Source organism: Pipistrellus kuhlii, unplaced genomic scaffold (assembly GCF_014108245.1).
Source record: "Pipistrellus kuhlii isolate mPipKuh1 unplaced genomic scaffold, mPipKuh1.p scaffold_m20_p_4, whole genome shotgun sequence".
NCBI classification, from domain to species: Eukaryota; Metazoa; Chordata; class Mammalia; order Chiroptera; family Vespertilionidae; genus Pipistrellus; species Pipistrellus kuhlii.
Genome location: NW_023425540.1, coordinates 81,383,409 through 81,404,890, shown reverse-complemented (window position 1 = coordinate 81,404,890; position 21,482 = coordinate 81,383,409). Strand labels below are relative to the sequence as shown.

Genomic DNA, 21,482 nt, shown 5'->3' with positions numbered 1-21,482 from the left:
TATATTCAGCAAAATCCCTTATATATATTTTTGCCTAAGAAAAGGAAAGACTGCAAGCTTAATTTTGTATCTGCATTTATTAGTTCCGTGGACATCTGGGGATCTATTTGACTACTCAGAGCCTGAGTTTCTTAATCTGTAAAAGGAGCAATTTTGTCTTTGTTAGAAAGTTGGGAGAATTAAAGAAAATATAAAGCTCATCATGTAATTCCACTTCCACCATCACTGCCAACATGGGTTGAAATTTTGTTCTTTTTTCCTTTTTCCTACTCTTACCCCTCTCACATTTAAAATGCAAACAAACAAACAAACAAAAAAACACCAAAAAACAAAAACGAAACCATGAAGAAAAACAATAAAAATTTATTCAAATAGAAATGATAACATATATTAAAATTGAAGTGGTTCAATTTGAGCAGGATAATCAACATACTTGAACAGAGAACAAATTCTCCCTGCGTTCTATCCTCTTACTTATTGCCCTCTTGGGTGCACCCTGACAATGAGGCTGCCCAGACATCCTGTGTTTCCTCTCACGAATGCTCTGTCCATTTCTACCAGTTCACATACGTACTGCCCCGTATCCGTAAAAGCACAACATCTTTCTCCTCGTGTAGCTCATCTGTCCTATAACATGACCCGGGATAGGCTAGAAACTGTCCATCCTGTCCACCAAAGAATGCCTAACAAAATACCTGACAATGAACAGAGTCTGAGATTTGTTAAATGAATAATAATTGGCATTGATCTTTCTTTTGTCTTATGTGCTTGGGTGACTCTTATCTCTCTCCAAGTACCCTGTAAACCCCTACAAGACAAGATTATGCCATTTGTCAATAATAAAGTAATGTTGGTACAGATTTTTATTATACAAAAATATCTATATATATAAAAAGCCAGTGACTGGAATGCTGTAACAATCAGGATGACGGGTTGCTATGACACCCACTTGCGGCCAGCGAACCAGACTGAACAGGGGGTGGGGCCAGACAGCCAACCTCCTGCAGTCCCTCCCCCCAGTCAGCTTTGCCTCTGATGGGTCCCCCTACTCTGATCAGGAGCAGGGCTAACCGGCCAACCACCTATGCCCCTTCCCCAGACTGCTGGCCCCCAATTGGCTCCCCCCACACCATTGAGGGGCAGGGCCAGCTGGCCCACTGCTAAAACCCCCTCCCCATAACTCCTCCCCATGGCTGGCCCTATCCCCAATCAGCCCTACCACCCTGATTGGCCTGCAGCCCCTCCAGCCAGCTCCACCCGCTATCGGCTCCTCCAATACCAATTGGGGGTAGGGCTGGCTGGCTGACCTCCCATGGCTTTTCCCCATGGGCAGTCCTGCCCTAGTCAGCCCCCTCACCCCAGCCGGGGGCGGGGCCTGCTGGCTATTTGCCCTCAGACCCTTTCCCCAGTTGGCCTGGTCCTGATCTGCCTCTGATCAGGATGAGATGGCTGGCCAACCTCCAGCCATCTCTTCCAACAGGCTGGCCCCAATTTGCCCCACCAGCCAAACACCACCCGTGTACGAATTTGTGCACTGGGCCTCTAGTATAATAATAAAGGCAATAATTAACATTTATTGAACATTTGTTACATTCCAGAAACTTACAAAGTCTTGATGTGGATTACCTCATATAATCCTTCACAATTCTGAGTTGGGTATTGTTATTGCAACTAGAGGCCCAGTGCATGGCAGGCCCTGTCCTCTGGTCGAACTCCCGGAAGAACTCCTGGTGGAGGGGACAATTTGTATACTATGCTTTTCTTAGATAGGATGGGGAAAACGAGGCACACAGAGGCTTGGGGACTTGCTGAAGATTACACAAGCTAGAAAGTTGAGAGCTGGAATTCAGTGCTGGTGTTCTGAGTCTAGCAACCCAACTTTTCTTAGTCCTTTAAGACAATTTGTTCAATAGTATAGTCATTTATGTAGCTCCTTGAAAATTTTAGGAAAAGTTATTTAATTATACTTGCATGTCTCAACTTTCCTTCCCAACAATCCCATTTTAGTAACTTCCATTTTGTTTTCCAATTTATCTTAGATTTCATGTTCTCCAGGAGGCTTTATTTGACCAGCCTGTCTGGCATTAACTTCTATAAAAAAGTTAATTTTCACTTTTTCCCCCTTTTCCAGGTTCACAATAAAGGTGCTAATAAAGAGAATGTAAGACAAGAATATAATTGAATATTTGATTGAGGTAAGTTTTTTTATGATTTAATATTTGTAAAGAACTCTTATCTCTTATTATTGTTTTTTGTTTGTTTTGTTTTTTAATCTTCACCTGAGGATATGTTTTTCATTGATTTCTAGAGAGTAGAAGGGAGGGAGGAGGTGGAGAGAGCGGCAGAGAAACATCCAAATAAGATACATCCATTGGTTGCCTCCCGCATGGTGCCCCTTTCTGGGCCAGGGAGCCTGCAACCAAGGTATGTGCCCATAAGTGCCCTTGACCAGGAATCAAACCTGAGACCTTCAAGTCCCCGGGCCGATACTCTAACCACCAAGCAAAATCAGCCAGGGCTTATTTTTGCTTTTAATTTCTCTCCATAGCCTGTCTTATTAAGATATAAGAGGGAGATTGCTTTAGGAGTGTTTCAGTTTATGGCCACCTGTGGCTTTTAGGTGGATGCAGAAAAGGTGGGCTGTTTGAATAAAACCATTTAAATTCTTATTATCTTCTTATTTGAGGACATGCTACTGAGAAGGAGGTCTAGCAGGTGGAAATCCATAAGCTGTTTGGTGATTATATTTCCACATTCAGTGATAGCTTTGTTTTTTTAAATAGAGAGTTGAAGAGATTTAAAGTCACTTCTGGTAACATAGCAACACTTTTCTTAAATGTAAAGGTGTTGTATTTTGTTATTATAATAATGAGAAAAACCTTCCATCAGTATAAAGCAACATAATGACATAAATAAACACCCAACTTCTACCATCCAGAAATGACTGCCATTAGTATTTTGGTGAACACACTTTTAGGAATTTATCTGTAAAATAAGTATTTACATACAAATCTTTAAGTAAATTGGTTTATACTATATATGATGATCTTTTTAATGCAACAATATGCTTTGTACATTTCTACACACGATTGTAAAAGACATGTATAAATCATACATGATTATTTTACTGGGTACCTAACATGCCATTATTTGAGGCAACATAATTTATTTAATCACTCCTTTGACAACAAAAAATTTAGCTTGCTCCTAAAAGATAATAGTTAATGATGTGTTGATCAACCTTGTACTTAGGTTGTTGTATACTTACTAATTTATTTTTTAGACATACAGGAGCTGAGTCAAATATTACATGTTTTAAATGTTGATATATATGGTAAAAGTGCCCTCTGTAAAGACTAACAATTTATTACCACCACCCTCCCATCTTATCCTGACCCCCAGCAAAGTCCATGAGGTTTATGTTTCCCATATCCCTGCTCACACTGAGTTTTTAAATCTTTTTTCTCCAGTCAATAGGAGGGGGGGAAAATACCATTTTGAGATTGCAAGGTTTTTGCCTAAAATAAATTTATGTTTTCAAAGACCTCTTTCATCTTATATAATAAAAGGCTAATATACAAATCGACCAAACAGGAGAATGACTGGTCACTATGATACACACTGACCACCAGGGGGCAGATGCTCAATGCAGGAGCTGCCCTTTGGTGGTCAGTGCACTCAGCCAGAAGCCAGGCTCATTCTCCTTCCAAGGCAGCACCACTCAGTCAGAAGCTGGGCTCACGGTGGCGAGTGCAGTGGCAGTGGTGGGAGCCTCTCCTGCTCTATGGCAGCGTTAAGGAGCCCTCAGGGAATGTCCAACTGCTGGCTTAGGCCTTCTCTCCTGCAATCCGACATCCCTTGAGGGGTCCTGGACTGCGAGAGGGCACAGGTCAGGCTGAGGTAACCCCCTCCAGTACACGAATGTTGCGCACTGGGTTTAGTTTGATATATTTATTTACATAAAGAATTTCCTTATTGAGAATGTATCTGTGATTCTCATGTGTAAGTGAGATACTCTTGGACTATAAATGTTAAAATGTTGTGTTCTTTGTTTTAAATTATTGACTCATAAATATTTTTAAATTATTGGCACTAATTGTTTTGGGTACTAAAAGTGCAATACCTGTTTTTTTTATTTATAGTAGAGCTTTAAAAACTTCAGCTTCTCAATAGATTTCAAACATGGGTACAGTTGCAGAAAAGGATTTACAAACATACAGAATAGGATTTACAAACATACAGAATAGGATTTACAAACTTGGGTGATCATGGAATATTATTGAGTTACATGAACTAAGTGAATATGCTGTCATGTGTAAACCTATGAATATTGACGTTGAGTTTCATCTGTCCAAAGGATTTTGCCTGTTGCTGATAGGAATGTGGGCTCTAATTTTATGTTTGTTTTAGATTTTATTTTGACCAAATAGGATTATACACACCATTGACCTACTCCAAGTTAAAATTATTGACCCAGAACCAAGAGTGTTTTATTTTCCATCTTACATCTAGCAACTCATATGATACCTGGAATATACATGATAGACACACAAACCATTTTTGAAGGAGTAAGTGAATGATGAATATTGTCATTGAGTTAGAATTAAGATGTAAAAGAGAAGTATCTTAAATTTTAATTAAGAAACTTAATTCCTTGGAGAATAAAACTAGCACTTGTGGTTTTTAAATGCTTGTAAATATAGGCGTATATATTATAGTGACACTTGCTACTTTAAAATTTTGTAACATTTTGTTTAGATTATTGATTTGGACTATATACTATTTCTTTTCAGACTCATATACATTATGGTAGTTTACTCTTTTTCATTTGTATTTTTGTTGTTGCTATAAAGGGCAAAGTAGTATCTAAACTAGGTAAGATATTAGATCTTATTAAGGAATCCTGTTTATATTTCCTATTATAGATGAGGTATTTTTTCAGTTATGTTATTTGAAGACAAGGATAAAGTGAATTCCCAAAAACATATTTTAGTTATAATAGAGAGAAATTGAGTTGTATTTATTATAAATAGAAGTAGAAACAGAGGGAAGGTGGGAGTGGGTGGGTGGGAAGAGATCAACCAGAGAACTTGAATGTATGTATGCGTAACCCATAGACACGAACAGTGGGGTGGAGAAGACCTGGGGTGGGAGGCAGGGGTGGACTAGAAGGGATCGATGGAAGAGAAAAGGGACATATGTAATAATTTCAACAATAAAGATTTAATTTTTTAAAAATAGAAGTAGAGATATGGATTGCCAACCACTGAGAATATTTTGTGCAGTAGATTCCTATAAAGCTTTTCTGACTCCTATACCAGTTTTTCACAGCCAAAATAAACAGAGAAGATGAAAAAATTATCTACTATATTTTTTTTAATCCTCACCCGATAACGAGTTTCCACTGATTTTAGTGATAGAGGAAAAGGGAGAGAGAATAAAAAAACACATTGATGTGAAAAGGAAATATAGATCAGTTGCCTCCCATACTCACCCTGACCAGGGATGGAACTGCAACCTAGGTATGTGACTTGACTGGGAATTAAACTCACCACTTCTTGATGTAGGGATGATACTCCAACCAACTGAGCCATCTAGGTCAAAGCTGTAACATGTTTTAGCAATATTGTGGATGCTTGTCTCATACATTTTGTTTCCACTGGAGTATGGGATTCTTATAGGGAATACCTGAGTTAGTTTATTTGCATATAACATTTTAAAAATTGACTTAATAATTTAGCAATTTTTATTTGTGTTTTAATTTGCTTAGCAACTCCTTCCTTAAAAACTGGTCCAGCCTGGCGAGTGTGGCATAGTGGATTGAGCGTAGTCCCATGGACCAAGAGTTTCAGGGTTCAATTCCCAGTCAAGACACATGCCCAGGTTTTGAGCTTGATCCCCAGTAGGGGCCCTGCAGGAGGCAGCCAATCAATGTCTCTCTCTCATAGATGTTTCTGTCTCTCTATTCCTTTCCCTTCCTCTCTCCCTAAAAACAAACAAACAAACAAAACAAAAAACATAAAAATAGTCCAATTCAGCTGGCATTGCTCAGTTGTTGAGCATTGACCTAGGAACTAGGAAGTCTCAGTTCAATTCCCCATCAGGCATATGCATGGGTTGCAGATTCAATCCCCACTGTGGGGCATGCAGGAGGCAGTCTATATTAACTTTGGACTATATATTTTTTTTAAAAGTCCAAAGTTAAATATAGGCAGATTTGAAATTACTGAGTTATTAGTTGTACCTAAATTAATGAGATTTCCTAGACTTTATCCTCTGATATTGTGGCTAATGGAATAAGCTTGTATTTGTTTTCTAAAATAACCACAGTTTTTGGTTCTTTAATCTCTTTTCTATGGCAGTATAAGAATTTGTGTATTATTAGCTTTCATTACACTGATGAGTTAATTTCTTTAAACCTAATTCTAAAAATACTCCTGGAAAGTGAGGAATTACTACCAGTAGTAAAGACTATCATTTATTTCTCTTAGCTGCATTTGTAAACATTTTTATACTGTACTAAAATAGATTTTGCCCAGCTGGTGTGACTCAGTTGTTGTGTCGACCCATGAACCAGGAGGACATGGTTTAATTTCTGCCAAGGGCACATGCCCAGATTGCAGGCTTGATTCCCAGTAGTAGGGGAGAGAGGGCAGGAGGCAGCCAATCAGTGATTCTCTCTCATCATTGAAGTTTCTATCTTTCTCTCCCTTTCCCTTTCTCTCTCTGAAATCAATAAAAACATATTTTAAAAAACAAACAGATTTTAAGATATTGTTACGTATTTAGTGAGTTGGATTTTGTGCATTTGTAATAGTTTTTTTCTATTTTAGTCATCAAGCTTAAAATTTAGACTGGCAGTGTAAGTGGTTATTTGACTGGAAAGTTGGATAGAGGAGAAGTTCTCTCTTCATATACAGAATTTGTGGTGCAGAATATTTAGATGAAACTCTTATGATCAGGGTGAGAGTATAGAATTGCAGTAGGAAGGAAAAAAATTTTTAAGTGCTTATAAACAGAGGATAATAGATCCCTAGCAAAGCCAACATTGGGCTTCTCCTATAGTATCTGTAACTGAGTTGGTCTCTCACAGAGATCTTATTAACTCAGAGTGTTAAGGGTAGAGTTATAGAAAAATGGGATGGAGAATAGTAGATTTGGGTCACAAATTCCATAGAAAGCACAGGGCTTAGTAAAACTCCCTAAGGGTGTTCTCAGACTCTGACTGTCGCATCCTCCTTCGAGAAAATTTTGTCCTTCCTAACTCTGGAAGCTTTGCTTAGTGTTGTGGCATGATATGTGTGTGGAGCTGGGCAAAGAAGTCTGGCTCTGCTTATTACTGCTGTTAGATACTCTCTTTAAAAGGATTTCCAACATGGGAGTATGGCTGAACACTATCATTTCCCCTGTATCATACTATAATGACAAAAAGGGAATATCATGCAAGTTTTTTCTGTATGCCAGTTTGTTCAGAGAGGACACATAATCCATGGTGAGGGTTGTGTTTGTGTATATTAAATCCAGGAAGTTTTAAAATATATATATTTTATTGACTTTTTACAGAGAGGAAGGGAGAGGGATAGAGAGTTAGAAACATCAGTGAGAGAGAAACATCAATCAGCTGCCTCCTGCCCACCTCCTTGTGGGGATGTCCCCTCAATTAAGGTACATGTCCTTGATCGGAATCAAACCTGGGACCTTTCAATCCACAAGCTGATGTTCTCTCCATTGAGCCAAACTGGTTAGGAAAAACCCAGTAAGTTTTGTTTTAAATAGATTTCAGTGTATTCTAATGTAATAGAGTTTTTTAGTCTGAATGTTCCAGCAACCGTCACTCAAACATTAATTGCTGTCACTAGCAAAGGATATCCTCCTACGTCTTTTCTGGAAACCATCCCACTTCTTTTTTCTTTTACTTTGAAAACTAATTACTGAGACACTTGGAAATTATAATCAGACTAGAGGTCTAGTGCACAAAATTCGTGCACAGGTGCAGTCCTTGGGCCTGGCTATTGATCAGAGTCTGAGCTTCTGATGTGGAAGGACATGTCCCAGCTGATCTCTGGGCCCTGGGCAGCACCTGGGCCTCCAGGACCCTGTATACCCCCCTTCGCCTGAGTCATCAGGATCCCGCTGCCACAGCTGGTCTCCATCTGTGGGGCAGTTGGTGGGGCTATCAGGTCCTGCTCACACCCGCCTTGGCCTCATGCCCACCCACTCACATGCTCCACCATCCCACTGAAGTTCACTCTCGTTGGGGCCCATTGGACTGGCAGCACCTCCACTGCTCTCTACTGCCAGTGCCACATCACTGATGCCTGCCATGTTTCACGCCGCCCCCTGGTGGTCAGTGCACGAGGGGACAGTTTGCACATTAGGCTTTTATTATATAGGATTGCATCAATCTTAATGGAAAGGTTACTAATTATTGCACTGAAAAATATGCATTTTCTGTAATTGTTTCTCTTGATCTCTCTCTCTTAGTTCAGTGCTTTTAAATACTTCCTAGATAAATGAATGCTTTGTGTCATACCCTAAATTAAGACATTTAAGATAGACTTTCTTGATGGCTTTCCCACCTTCAGTTCTTCAGGAAGGGGCATAATTTATTTAATGTGAAATCTTCATAGAATCTTTCAGTTGTTTAAATGTCCTTGGGGTAGAAGAAGGATGGCTGATGTCAGTTACTTATATGATGATATAAGCTCTAAAATGAGCATGTGCTTGGAAGAGTTGAGAGCAGTGAGGGTTTTTATGGTGGGGCATACATGTTGAGCATTGGGCCTCTACTGTGTGTGTGCATTCTCTCATTTAGTTTTCACAACTCTAAAGAGAGGATAGATACAGTCAGCACTGGTTTTAGAGAATAGAAGGCTTTGGTTATGAAATTTGTCCTTAGTTACACAGCTTAATAGGTTAGAAAAAAGAATGACTTGAATCCAGATCTCTCTGGCTTCAAAGTCCATGCTCTCTTCTTATGTACATTGACTGAGAAAGGGGTCTCACAGTTGCTAGAATGTTTCTGTTATTGTAAATGAAATGTTGGGCAGAATGAAGATAAAGCTACTTTGTCATCAACATCACCATGGTTCCTACCATCCTCTTTATTTCTATCGTTCTTCAGCTTTAACTGATGAAGTTTAGGAGCCTGCCAGGGTGTCTGGCTCGCTGTGTTCAATACAACATAGGCTTGTTTAATTTAACAGTGCTCTGAGATGAAAGATTCATGACGGCCAAGTACAAACAGACCTTCTGTTGGATGTTAATTTTGTTATAGAAGAGATGCTTGTTTTTCCTTGCTCTTTGCTAATAAAGAAGCTGGCACCTTTTCTCCTGAGTTAAAAAGGATTTTGACTTGTTTATATCTGTGTAATCAAAGGGAAGTGAACAGTTCTATTAAACATTTTCTTTGTGCAGATCTTTGGTTCATTTCATACCTGCCAGGGAATTGCAAATTGTGTGCTCTTGCTCTTTTCTCTTTTTACTTTGGATTTTATTTTATGGTTGGTCACTGTAGGGATTTCATGGTAGGAAATGAAAGGAATTGTTTTTCATTTGAACAGACTCTGCCTATTTTACAGGAGGTTATCCTATAGTAGGCAGAATGATTTAACCAGGCCACTGCACAGAGGTGTCATTGTATTAATTTTCTTAGCCACTTTTTTAATAACAGCTCTATTGTGACATTGACATACCACAAAGTTCACTCATTTAAATAATACAATTCAGTGGATTTTAATATATTTACAGAGTTGTACACTGATCCCGTCTTAATTCCAGAACACTTTCATCACCCCCAAATGAAACCCCATACCTAATTAGCAGTCACTCTTTTAAAAAATATATATATATTTTATTGATTTTTATACAGAGAGGAAGGGAGAGAGATAGTTAGAAACATCGATGAGAGAGAGTCATCGATCAGCTGCCTCTTGCACACCCCCTACTGGGGATATGCCGCAACCAAGGTACATGCCCTTGACCGGAATCGAACTCAGGACCCTTCAGTCCCCAAGCCAATGCTCTATCCATTGAGCAAAACCGGTCCCAGCAGCAGTCACTCTTCATTCTACCCTCTCTTTAGCCCCTGGAAACCACTTTCTGTGCCTATGGATTTGCCTCTCTTGGACCTGTCATATAAATGGAGTCACACAATATATGCGGCCTTTTGTGTTTGTCTTCTTTCACTTGGCATGTTTTTGAGGTTCATCTATGTGGTAGCATGTATAAGAAATTTCATTTCTTCTTGTTGCTGAATAATATTCTACTGCGTGGATATTCACTCATTTATGGACATTTGGGTGGTCTCCACATTCTGGCTGTTATGAATAATGCTGCTGTGAACTTTCAGGTATAGGTTTTTGGGAGGACATATGTTTTCATTTTTTTGGGATATGTACCTAGGAGTAGAATTGATGGGTTTTATCATTAACTCTTATGTCCTAATTTTTTTTTATGAATTACAAAACTGTGGCTGCATCATTTTACATTCCCATCAGCAAATGTTAGAGGATTCCAACTTCTACATATCATTGCCAACATTTATTATTTTCTTGGTGTTTGTTTTTCTGTAGTAGCCATCCCAATGGGTATGTGAAGTGCTATCTCATGCAGTTTTGCTTTGCATTTCTCTAGTGACTAATGATATTGAGCATCTTTCCATGTTCTAATTGGCCACTCATATGTCTTTTTAGAGAAATACCTGTTCAAATTCTTTTTCTATTTTTAAAATTGGGTTGTCTTTTTATTATTGAGATGTAATAGTTTTTTATTCTGGATAGACACATGTACACATACATTCTTATCAGATAAATGAAGTGTAAAAATTTTCTCCTATTCTTGAAGTTGTTCTTTGAAGTAGAAAGCTTTTATTTTTTATTAAGTTTAATTAATCTATTCTTTGGTTGTTTGTGCAGTCTTCTCTCTGTTTGAAATTCGGTGTAACTTTAAAAGTCATTATTTCTCCTATTTAAAAAATTGGTGCAAAATTAAGTGGTCAGCTAGTTAACTATATAGGGGATTAGAGGTATAAAACATTTTTCATTTTCTCAAATATTCTTATCTAATTCAATGTGAAAAGACCAATTTTTCTAATCTAACAACCAGTGTGCCCCTTTTAAAAAAAGTTAGAAAAATGACTTTTCAGTGTTCTGCCTACCTCAGAATGCAAGTATCATTCTGTGAACTTGACTGGTCTTAGGAATCCAAGGTGAGTGGAACATGGCCCTGTTCTTAAGAAACAAGTGCTCACATGCCATGCTGGTAGCATGCACAGAGGAGGTGTGCAGGAGAGGAGGGAGTACTCTCCTCCATCTGGGCAGGGATGCCTCGCTAAGAGGAGACACTTGTGTTCAGTCCACAAAGATGGATAAGCTACCAGAACTTTTTCTTAGGGCCTGTGATACTCTCTTCTGGTTACTTGCTGCTGTGTTTGCCATGTTTCCTGGCACCAGATACCTTATAGAAATAATGTTTGGGATTATTGATGTAATAAAATGTCAACATAGGTGTGATGACTTTGATACCTAGAAGCAAACTTGAAGAAACCAGTTTAATTTCTTTAGGTCTAATTAGTTCAGCATGGTGTGTGTATGTGTGTTTCTAAGAAGAAGAAGCCGTGTGTGTGTGTGTGTGTGTGTGTGTGTGTGTGTGTGTGTGTGTGTGTGAAGCAGGGAGTAACAGTTGTTTGGCTGGAGAGTGATAAGTCTGGCGGGAGAGAAGGATGTGGTCACTTTGGTTACTGTAGACAGATGCTGGGTGCAAGGGACAGGATGACACACAAGACCCATTACATAGTTACACTAGTCCACGTGAGAGTTGATGAAGGTCTGAACTAGGGCATTTGTGGCTGAGTTGGATTAGACAACAGGCTGGAAACATGTAGGAGCTATTAGTCAGGAATCCTAGCTACAAGTAACAAAAACCCTGCTCAAACTATCTTAATCTAAAAGAGATTAATTGGAAGATTCCTGGAGAAGGTCACACGAAAAATGAAAATGCTGTAGAGACCAGTGATGTTGGGGAATCGAAGTGGTACTTGTTATCACAGGAGCTCTTTCCTCTAACTCTGTTCTCTCAGGTTTTTCCACAGAATAGCGTCCATCTTCATACTCTCCAATGGAGGGGAAGAAAGAGCTTCTCCCTCCCAGCTATACTCTTTAAAACTCCAGGGGCTCTCTTGGCGTTGGGTTCTTGGGCCTTCCCCAGGCGTTGGGGTCTTTGTGGAAGCTTTCTACCACCTTCACATTGGGAGTGCCCAAAAGAAGTGAGGGAAAGGTTCTGAATGGAGCCAACCCCGTCCATCCACTCTGGAAATACAGACCAGACCCAGAGGTTGAAAAGATTGGATGAGGAAGCAGGAGTCAAGAATGCCTCCCAAGTTTGTGGCTTTGGTAACCTGTCATGATAGCATCCAAGAATAAGGGTTTAGGGGCAAGTAGGTCAGAGTTTAGTGAATAAAAGTTCCATTTTAAACCAGCCTAGACTGGGGCATAGGTCTAATCACAATTTGTGTGTTACCCATTTTTATGATATGTTGATTGGTTTGGCTTCCTTTACCATTAGAAGGCCCACAAGGCAGAAACTGTCTGTTCTCTTTGCTATCTATCTCCAGAGCCTAGCATATTCTAGTTGGCAGTAGTAGGTATTTAGTAAATATTGATGTGACTTAATGAATTCAAGTGCACATTTCCAGCAGGAAGCTAGATGGACAGTTTGTATCTCAGGAGAGGATAGGAAATACAGACTTGGGAGTTATCAGTATAGGGGTAGATGGTAAACAAGACCGGGAGTTGTCCTTAATGGCTAAGGGACTGAAAATTTAGGTACCATGTAGACCTGTAATTTTTATGTCCAGGTAATGAAATTACCTTTTCTCTTTTTTCTTTGCACTGCCTAATATTTAATGCCAGTAATTACCTACTGACAGTCTTGCCAATTTTTTTTTTTTAAGTTTGTGACAGAATAGAATTAGATTTGTGATAGATGGGAAAATAGAGGTGATACAGTTTCTGCTTCCTTTTAAGAAAAACTGACTCATGGGATGAGACCTTGGATATAATTTCTGATCACTCCTGTAAACTCTCACAAAAAATGTTTATGAAACACTTGGAACAATACAGATTGTACTAAGAAAATGTGCTTTGATCGACTCTGGAGATACAAAGCAGGGAACTTAATAAATCAAGTCCTATTTGTGAATAGAAAGGACTGGAAGTTCACCTGAAAAATAGGAATTTGGTTCTCATCCAGACTTAAATTTTGTATTTTGAATAGCAGGTGTTGTCTTAGTTTCATCTTTTATATAAAAATAAAATGAATTATAGATTTTAAATCTTGGCATCTTAAAATCTGACTCCTGATTCTGATCTCCTAACTATTGGAACACTAGTCTAGAAATGGAATTTGACTTTCGTTTTTTACCCTTTAATTTGGAGGTAAATGTGCTTCCAGCTCTGTCTGTTCTCTTTGCCATCTTTGAGATTTAGACTACATCTTTATTCAGGGAACCAAGCCTCTGGTACTTTGGATATGCCATAATATTATTTAAATATGAGAAAAGCATGGTCATCTTTATATAAAGTAGTAATATTATGTTCACAATTGGGAGAAGTTGGTTTTTGTTGTTTTCATTTTAAGGCATAAATATAGTTGTGTTACTTTTGTAGGCTGAACACTTCTCATCCTAACACCCTGCCATATGACAAGATTTATAGTAAATTACATATGTTTTAGTGTCTTAGTTTCCTCCTAGGCCCCCCCTTGCAACAGAGATGTGAACCATTTTTTAAAAAGTATTTAATTATTTTTATTTTTTACTAAAGAACTCCTACTAAATTTGCCTGACTCCAAAGGCAGGTCAGTGTCTTTTAGCAAGTTGTAATATAATAGAGCATTTCTAAGAACTCAAATTGAGTAGCTTATAGCATCTCAACTTTGAAATTAATGTAATATATATATTTAATTCTTGCATAAATTAGTTCTGTACATGATTACATGGAAAAATCTCAATGCTGAAATCCCAGACCCTTGCAAATTGTATCTCTTTTGAAATCAGAGGTGAAATTAAAGAATGTTGATTTCTGGAGGCATTCTTATTAGCTCCTGGAAAAATATAGTTAAAATGCATCTGAAATGATTTTATTCTTAGGAGGTAGTTAGTTTCATTCTTTGCTAATTCTTCAAAGGTAGTATTATTCAGAAGAGAGAAGGTGACAGGGAGGGAGATATCAGGGAGGGAGTAAGCAGCTCTCACAGACTCTGAACACGGGGCCCTGAAGAAAGAGCTTGGATCCTCCTGCAGTTGATTTCTGGGCTTGTGAGGGTCACTCCTCTAATGTACTACCTAAGGCGGCAAGATCACTTTCACGCACATGGTTTTTCGCTTATTAGATTTTTGTATGACTGATAAATATAATTTAAAAAGGAGCATTAAATAATGGAAAATCCAAACATTTTATCTCTACCCAGATTTAGTCTAATTAAGAAGAATTTGTTTGAAATATGAAAAGTATAAAACAATTGAAGTGCACTTCTATTTAAGTGTGTATAGAATTTAGGTTAATGTGTTGCCTAGCAGTTATTAAGAATCTGAAAAGTGATTATAAGTAATATATATGTATTCTGTATGTAATTAGACATTCCTAATTTGCTTTAACTGTAGTTTCTATAGTTGAAGTAGCTGACGAATTTTATGTTCTCTACTGAATAGTCTTTGATAGACAAAACGGAAAGCAAAAGCTAGTTCTTGCTCCTATGTTTAAGAAAGACTGAATTTAAATTGTAGTCTAAATCTCAAAGATGGCAAAATAGTGTACAGAAATGCGATAAGGGTGGGGGAGTGTGTGGTTTGTAGACTTTTTTTTTTTCTTTTCTTAATCCTCACCCCAAGATATTTTTCCATTTATTTATTTATTTATTTTTTATTTTATTATTATTATTTTTTTAGAATGGGAGAGAGAGAGAAAGACAGACAGAAAATATCAATTGGCTGCCTCTTCTGCACACCCTGTCCAGGGAGGATCCTGCAACTGAAGTATGCGACCTTGACCAGAATCAAACCAGAGATCCTTTGGTCAGGAGACCGATGCTCTCTCCACCAAACCAAACTGGCTAGGGCATTTGTAGACTTATTTTCTGAGTATGTTATTCATGAAACCCCAGTATATTTTCAGAGGGCAGTGGAGGCTGGACTGTCACCCTGCAGAGGCTCCAGGAACATCATTTGAAACCACTGAGCCATGCTGTCATTAATGAAATGGCAAATCTTGGGTGGAGGGGAGAAGGATAAATTATTCATGTAGCCTGTTTGTTATATTTGTATACTTTATTGCTTATATGATAAACACTGATATGATTTTAAATCAGAATTGTCTGAATATGTAATAATCACACTACTAGTTAGGTTACCCCATAGCTCTAAAATAGTCTCGTCTTCTTACAAAAGAAGCCTTGCCTGACTTTGCAAGATTATAACAAAGAGTACCTGAAAGCCAAAGCATGGAAGATAAGTTGTCGTATCACCTAGTCCTGTCATGATGTTGTTTCTCTTCCATGTTAAGGCGTATAATGAATTAGAGGATAATAACCACTTGGAGAATAAGTATACACCAAGTGCTCGTGTTTAGATGAGTCCACACTGCAGACAGGTCTGGTCCTATAGGGGCCTGGCTTGGGAGACTTAACTGCTAAAGGGTTCAGGATTTCCTCTGTACTATTATATGTGTACTGTGAAATAGCTCTGTGACCTTGGGCAAGTTCTTAAGGTTAATAACACGATTTAGCTGTAAAATATTCCGGTGAGTGGAAATGTTGCATATAAAGTATTTAGTGCATAAGTGAAATAAGCCAGCCAGAGAAAACCAAGTATCATATAATCTCACTCATATGCGGAATCTAACGAACAAAATAAACTGTTGAACAAAATAGATCCAGAGACATAGAAACATGGAGCAGACTGTCAAATTTTAGAGGGAAGGCAGGGGTGGGTGGGAAGAGATCAACCATAGAACTTTGTATGCATCTCTCTATTACCCATGGACACAAACAATGGGGTCGTAAAAGCCTGGGGCAGGCTCAAAGGGGTTAATGGGGGGGGGGGGAAAGAGGGACATATGTAATACTTTCAACAATAAATTAAAAAAAAAATATAAAATATTTAGCACAGGGCCAGCCACATTATAAATTACCAGTAGATGTTAGACAGTAGAACAATATTTTCTTTCTAAAGGAAATGTAACAGTAAGGTAATAATTGACAGTGGAAGTATCATGAGGAAACACAAATTTGTTTCCGAGTTTGAATGGAACTCAAACTGCAGCAAGGGTCATTTATTATTTTAATTAAAGTAAATATTGGAGGTGAGATGGAGAAGTTCCATAGTGTCGACTTGATGTTAACTATCAGTTGTTGAATGCTTCTACTTTTTGGATATCTTTCTTACCATTTTATCTAAAACAGAACCTTCATTTTTAAAATCTGAAAAATTAAAGCAGAAGGTACTATGGTTTGTTTTTCATCTTTGTTTTAAATATATTTTTATTGATTTCAGAGAGGAAGGGAGAGGGAGAGAGAGATAGAAACATCAATGATGAGAGAGACCCCCACTGGGGATTGAGCTCACAACCCGGGCATATGCCTTGACCGGGAATCGAATCTTGACCTCCTAGTGCATAGGTCAACGCTCAGCCACTGAGTCACACTCGAACCCTGACCTCCTGGTTCATAGGTTGACGCTCAGCCAGTGAGTCACAGTGGCTGGGCTTTCCTTTTGTTTTAATAGTTACTGCTTCTCTACAGGAATGAGACCATTTACAGACTATGCTCACAGAACCTGTGGTCTGGAATGTTATGGGTTACTGAATATTTAGAATATCAGCAATGGTTTATAATGTGGTTATGAATTTGGCTGTGATGTCCTTAGAATATGTAACAGAGAATCATTGTCAGTCATAATTCACTAAAAGCTTATTGTTTAGTAAAATTGTTCCTTTGAGGACACAAAATATGACAGTTCAGAGGCAATCTGAACATTTTACTAAAGGAATACAATTTTTAAGGGAATCTGAACTTCAAGGTTATCAACAGTTACCTGTAGCAAGGGGTCTTGATTTTATGTCTGTTGCATGAGTTCATTGACTCTTTTATAGAAAAAGCCTAAAAGAGAAGTACCACTACAGGTGTAAATAAAGATAATAAAATGTTTGCAAATAGATACCATTGACAAGCTATACAATGTCCTATACATCTGTGGCAAGTTATGTACTAGACCTATTGAACTTTCTTTGTGACTAGAGGCCCGTTGCATGAAGAGATTCGTGCAATAGGCCTTCCTTCCCTTGGCTTCCAGCACTGGTTTTCCTCCAGCACCCGGGATCCAGGCCTTTGCTCCGGCCAGAGTCTGCCTTCTTCATCTTTGCTGCAGACTCCAGCCAGTTCATCTTCACTGCTTTGCTGCAGACTCTGGCCAGAGTCTGCCATCTTCATCTTCGCTGCAAACTCCAAAGTCTGCAATCTTGTCTTCAGTCTTGTCTTTGCTGCTGCACTCCACTCCTATAGATCCCTTCACTGCCCCCCCCCCCCCACACACACACACACATCCCCTCCACACCTGGAGCAGCTGGGCAACGGCCATCTTTGGCCTTCTAATCTGCATACTCACTCTGATTGGCTGTGGGCATAGTGGAGGTACAGTCAATTTACATGTTTGTCTATTAGGTAAGATAAGGAAATAAACTTACATCTTTAATCAGATATAATCATCTCCCTTAGTCCAGTTAGCATAGAATTTCCTAAAATCAATAGAAAAGAATATGATGTGAAACAGAGTGTTGTCTTCAATGCTAACATTTAGGGAATTTACTTCAAGCTTTCTGTTTATTTTACATATATATAATTTTGGATCTGTCTACCTAAGTTTTTCACATCTTTTTTTTCCCCCCCTTACTGGATGACGACACTGAGAAGTTCCACTCTTGCAGTGGTGTATAGAAGTACTTTTTTTTTTTTTTTTTTTTTTATATTTTTATTGATTTTTCACAGAGAGAAAGAGAGAGGGCTAGAGAGTTAGAAACATCGATGAGAGAGAGTCATCGATCAGCTGCCTCCTGCACACCCCCCCACTGGGGATATGCCCGCAACCAAGGTACATGCCCTTGACTGGAATCGAACCCGGGACCCTCCCGATCCCCAAGCCGACGCTCTATCCATTGAGCCAAACCGGTCCCGGCTAGAAGTACTTTTTTATATTTGTTCTGAATTCACTTAGTTTTCAAGACATACCTTTGTTCCAGAATTCTAAGTTGTTAGTGTATAATTCTTTAGTCATCTTATCACTAGCATTTATTATTTTAACTTTTACTGTATTAGAAGAGTCTGCTTATTCCCATCATTATTCTTTGGTGGTTTTATTTAAATGTAATTACTAAAACTGTACAAATTATTTCCTTAGTAAATGTGGAATGGCTCTACAATTTCATACTTAACATTCTGCATGAAATCCAACACTTAACAATGCCAGACAGAATATATGTACAATAAATGTTTATTTGAATTAATGAATTGCTCTAGGGCAGTTTGTGGTTATAATATTTTCAGTATTAAGTGACCAAGCCTTCAGTACTGGTAGTTTACTAAGTATTCAGGTTTCATTTGAAGCCAGTAAACAGACCACTGTGCAATCCAGAGAGACCAGTTTGTTCACTTTCCCATCCAATAGTAATTTACTTTGACAATTGTGTTTATATAGAGTAAAGGTTAAAGGAAAGGGTGTATTTGAGGCAGTTACATCAATTGCTTTGCTACAATGATTTTCAGGTGCTGCTGCAAAAGGGGTAATTTTAAAAAGGTATAAAATTTAGGCAGTTATTTTGTCCAATTTTATTAAGGCATAATTAACATGCAGTAAATGGCACATCTCAAGTATACTGTTTAATCTGTTCTGACACATGTGCACCCATAAAACAGCAACCACAGTAAGAATAATGAAAATATCACCCACCCACCTTCAAACTTTCTTTGTACTCCTTTGTAATCTTATCCTTATGCTGCTCTGCCTCTATCTTCAGGCAATAGCTGATCTGCTTTCTGTCATATAGATTAGTTTGCCTATCTGATGGTTTTATATAAGTGGACTTGTATAGTGTATACTCTCTTTTTTTTGTCGGGCTTAATTATTTTGAGATTCATCCATGATGAGTATATCAATAGTTTATTCCTTTTTATTTCGGAGGAATGTGGATATTTACTGTTGATGGCCATTTGGGTATTTCCAGTTTCTTGCTATTACAAATAAAACTGATCCGAGCATCTATATACAAATCTTCGTATGGACATATGCTTTCTTTTCACTTAGGCCCGTGGTCGGCAAAATGCGGCTCGAGAGCCACATGCGGCTCTTTGGCCCCTTGAGTGTGGCTCTTCCACAAAATACCACGGCCTGGGCGAGTCTATTTTGAAGAAGTGGCGTTAGAAGAAGTTTAAGTTTAAAAAAATTTGACTCTCAAAAGAAATTTCAATCGTTGTACTATTGATATTTGGCTCTATTGACTAATGAGTTTGCCGACCACTGTCTTAGGCAAAAACCTAGGAGTGGGATGGCTGGATCATATGGTAGGTGTATGTTTAACTTTGTAAAAACTAGCAAATTATTTTCAAGTTATTGTATCCTTTTACTTTTCCAATTAGCAGTGCATGAGAGTTCCAATTGTTCCACATCTCTGTTAACAGTTAGTATGGTTAGTTTTTTTAATTTTAGCCATTCTAATAAGTGTTTAGTGATATCTTATTGCATCTTTTTATAATCCTCACCTGAGGATATTTTTCCTTTTTTTTTTTTTTTTTTTTTTTTTTTTTAGAGAGAGTGGGAGAGAAAAAGACAGATAGAAACATCAATGTGAGACAGACACATCAATTGGTTGCCTCCTTACACGCCTGGACCAGGGCCTGAGCTGGGGAGGAGCCTGCAACCAAGGTATGTGCCCTTAATCAGAATTGAGCCTGGGATCCTTTGGTCCGCAGCTGATGCTCTAGCCCACATGTGTCAAACACAAGGCCCACGGGCCAAATCCGTCCCGCCAGGCCTTGCAATGTGGCCCGCAAGGCAGCGCTGTCATCACTGCACTCCGCTGCGTTTCCATCACAATGACAGTTTATGACTGTTCAGTAAACCATTCGGCCCGCAATTTAGGCTGGATTTTAGATTTTGGCCCCTTCTCTGATTGAGTTCGACACCCCTACTCTAGCCACTTAGCCAAATAGGCTAGGGTTCTTAATGCATCTTTAATTTGCATTTTCCTAATGACTGAGTTAAGCATCTATATATATAAAAGGCTAATATGCTAAGTGTTCATCTGTTATAATGATGTCAAAAAATATGAATTACTTAGAGATAAATCTCTAAAAGATGTGAAGATCTATAGTTTAAAACACTGCTGAGAGAAATCAAAGACATAAATGGAAAAAAATAGCATGCTCATGATTTGGAAGAGTCAGTATTGTTAAGAAGTCAGTTAATCAATTTGTTATTTTATGAGTTATGTTTTTGGTATAATACTTAAAGAAAGCTTTACCTAATCTTAAGTCACAGAGATTATCTCCTGTTTTTTTCCAGAATTGTTATGGTTTTACATTTTAGAAATATATTTTTTTTACTTAATAAATGTGTGTGGTGCAAGGTGTGGATCAAAGTTCATATTTTTGGATGTGGTATTTAGTTATTCCAGCATTATTTGTTGTAATGACTGACCTCTTTTCACTGAATTGCCTTTGCACCTTTGTAAAAAATCAATTGTCTATATATGCAGGTCTATTTTGGACTCTATTTTGTCCCACTGATATATTTGTCTATCTCTAAACTAGTACCACATGTCTTAATTACTGTAGCTTTATAATGTCTTGAAATTTGGTAATGATAGTCCTCCAGTTCCCCCCCCCCCCCCCCCAAGCTGTCTGCCTATTCTAGGTCCTTTGAATATCCATATGAAGTTTAGAATCAGCCTGTCCATTTAAACAAAACATCCTGCTGGGATTTAGTTTGGCCTTATATTGCATCTGTATGTCAATTTGGAGAGAATTGACTTCTTAACAATACTAACTCTTCCAAATCATGAGCATGCTATTTTTTTCCATTTATGTCTTTGATTTCTCTCAGCAATGTTTTAAACTATAGATCTTCACATCTTTTAGAGATTTATCTCTAAGTAATTCATATTTTTTGACATCATTATAAATGATACTTTAAAAAAATTCAGTATAAAATTATTATTAGCATGGAAATACAGTTTTGAATATTGATCTAATATCCTGCAGCTTTGATAAAACACATTTATTAATTATAGTAGCTCTTTTGTAGAATTTATTGGATTTTCTACAGAAATAATCATGTCTTTTTTTTTCTTTCTGAAAACAGTTTATTTCTTCCTTTATAATCTGGATGTTTGCAATATGTTTTATTGCACCAATAAGAGCCTATACTATACTGGATA

The 21,482-nt window shown here is 38.0% G+C and overlaps 1 protein-coding gene across 9 annotated transcripts in view; it reads left to right on the top strand.

Moving 5' to 3' along the window:
• Positions 1-21,482, top strand: part of MRTFB (myocardin related transcription factor B) — a 178,334-nt gene that overhangs the window by 6,514 nt on the left and 150,338 nt on the right. For all 9 annotated transcript variants that reach the window (XR_004983190.2, XM_036411265.2, XM_036411264.2 and 6 more), the window contains exon 2: positions 2,132-2,195. The gene's annotated coding sequence lies outside the window, so the exon portion shown is untranslated. The remainder of the gene's footprint in view (positions 1-2,131; positions 2,196-21,482) is intronic.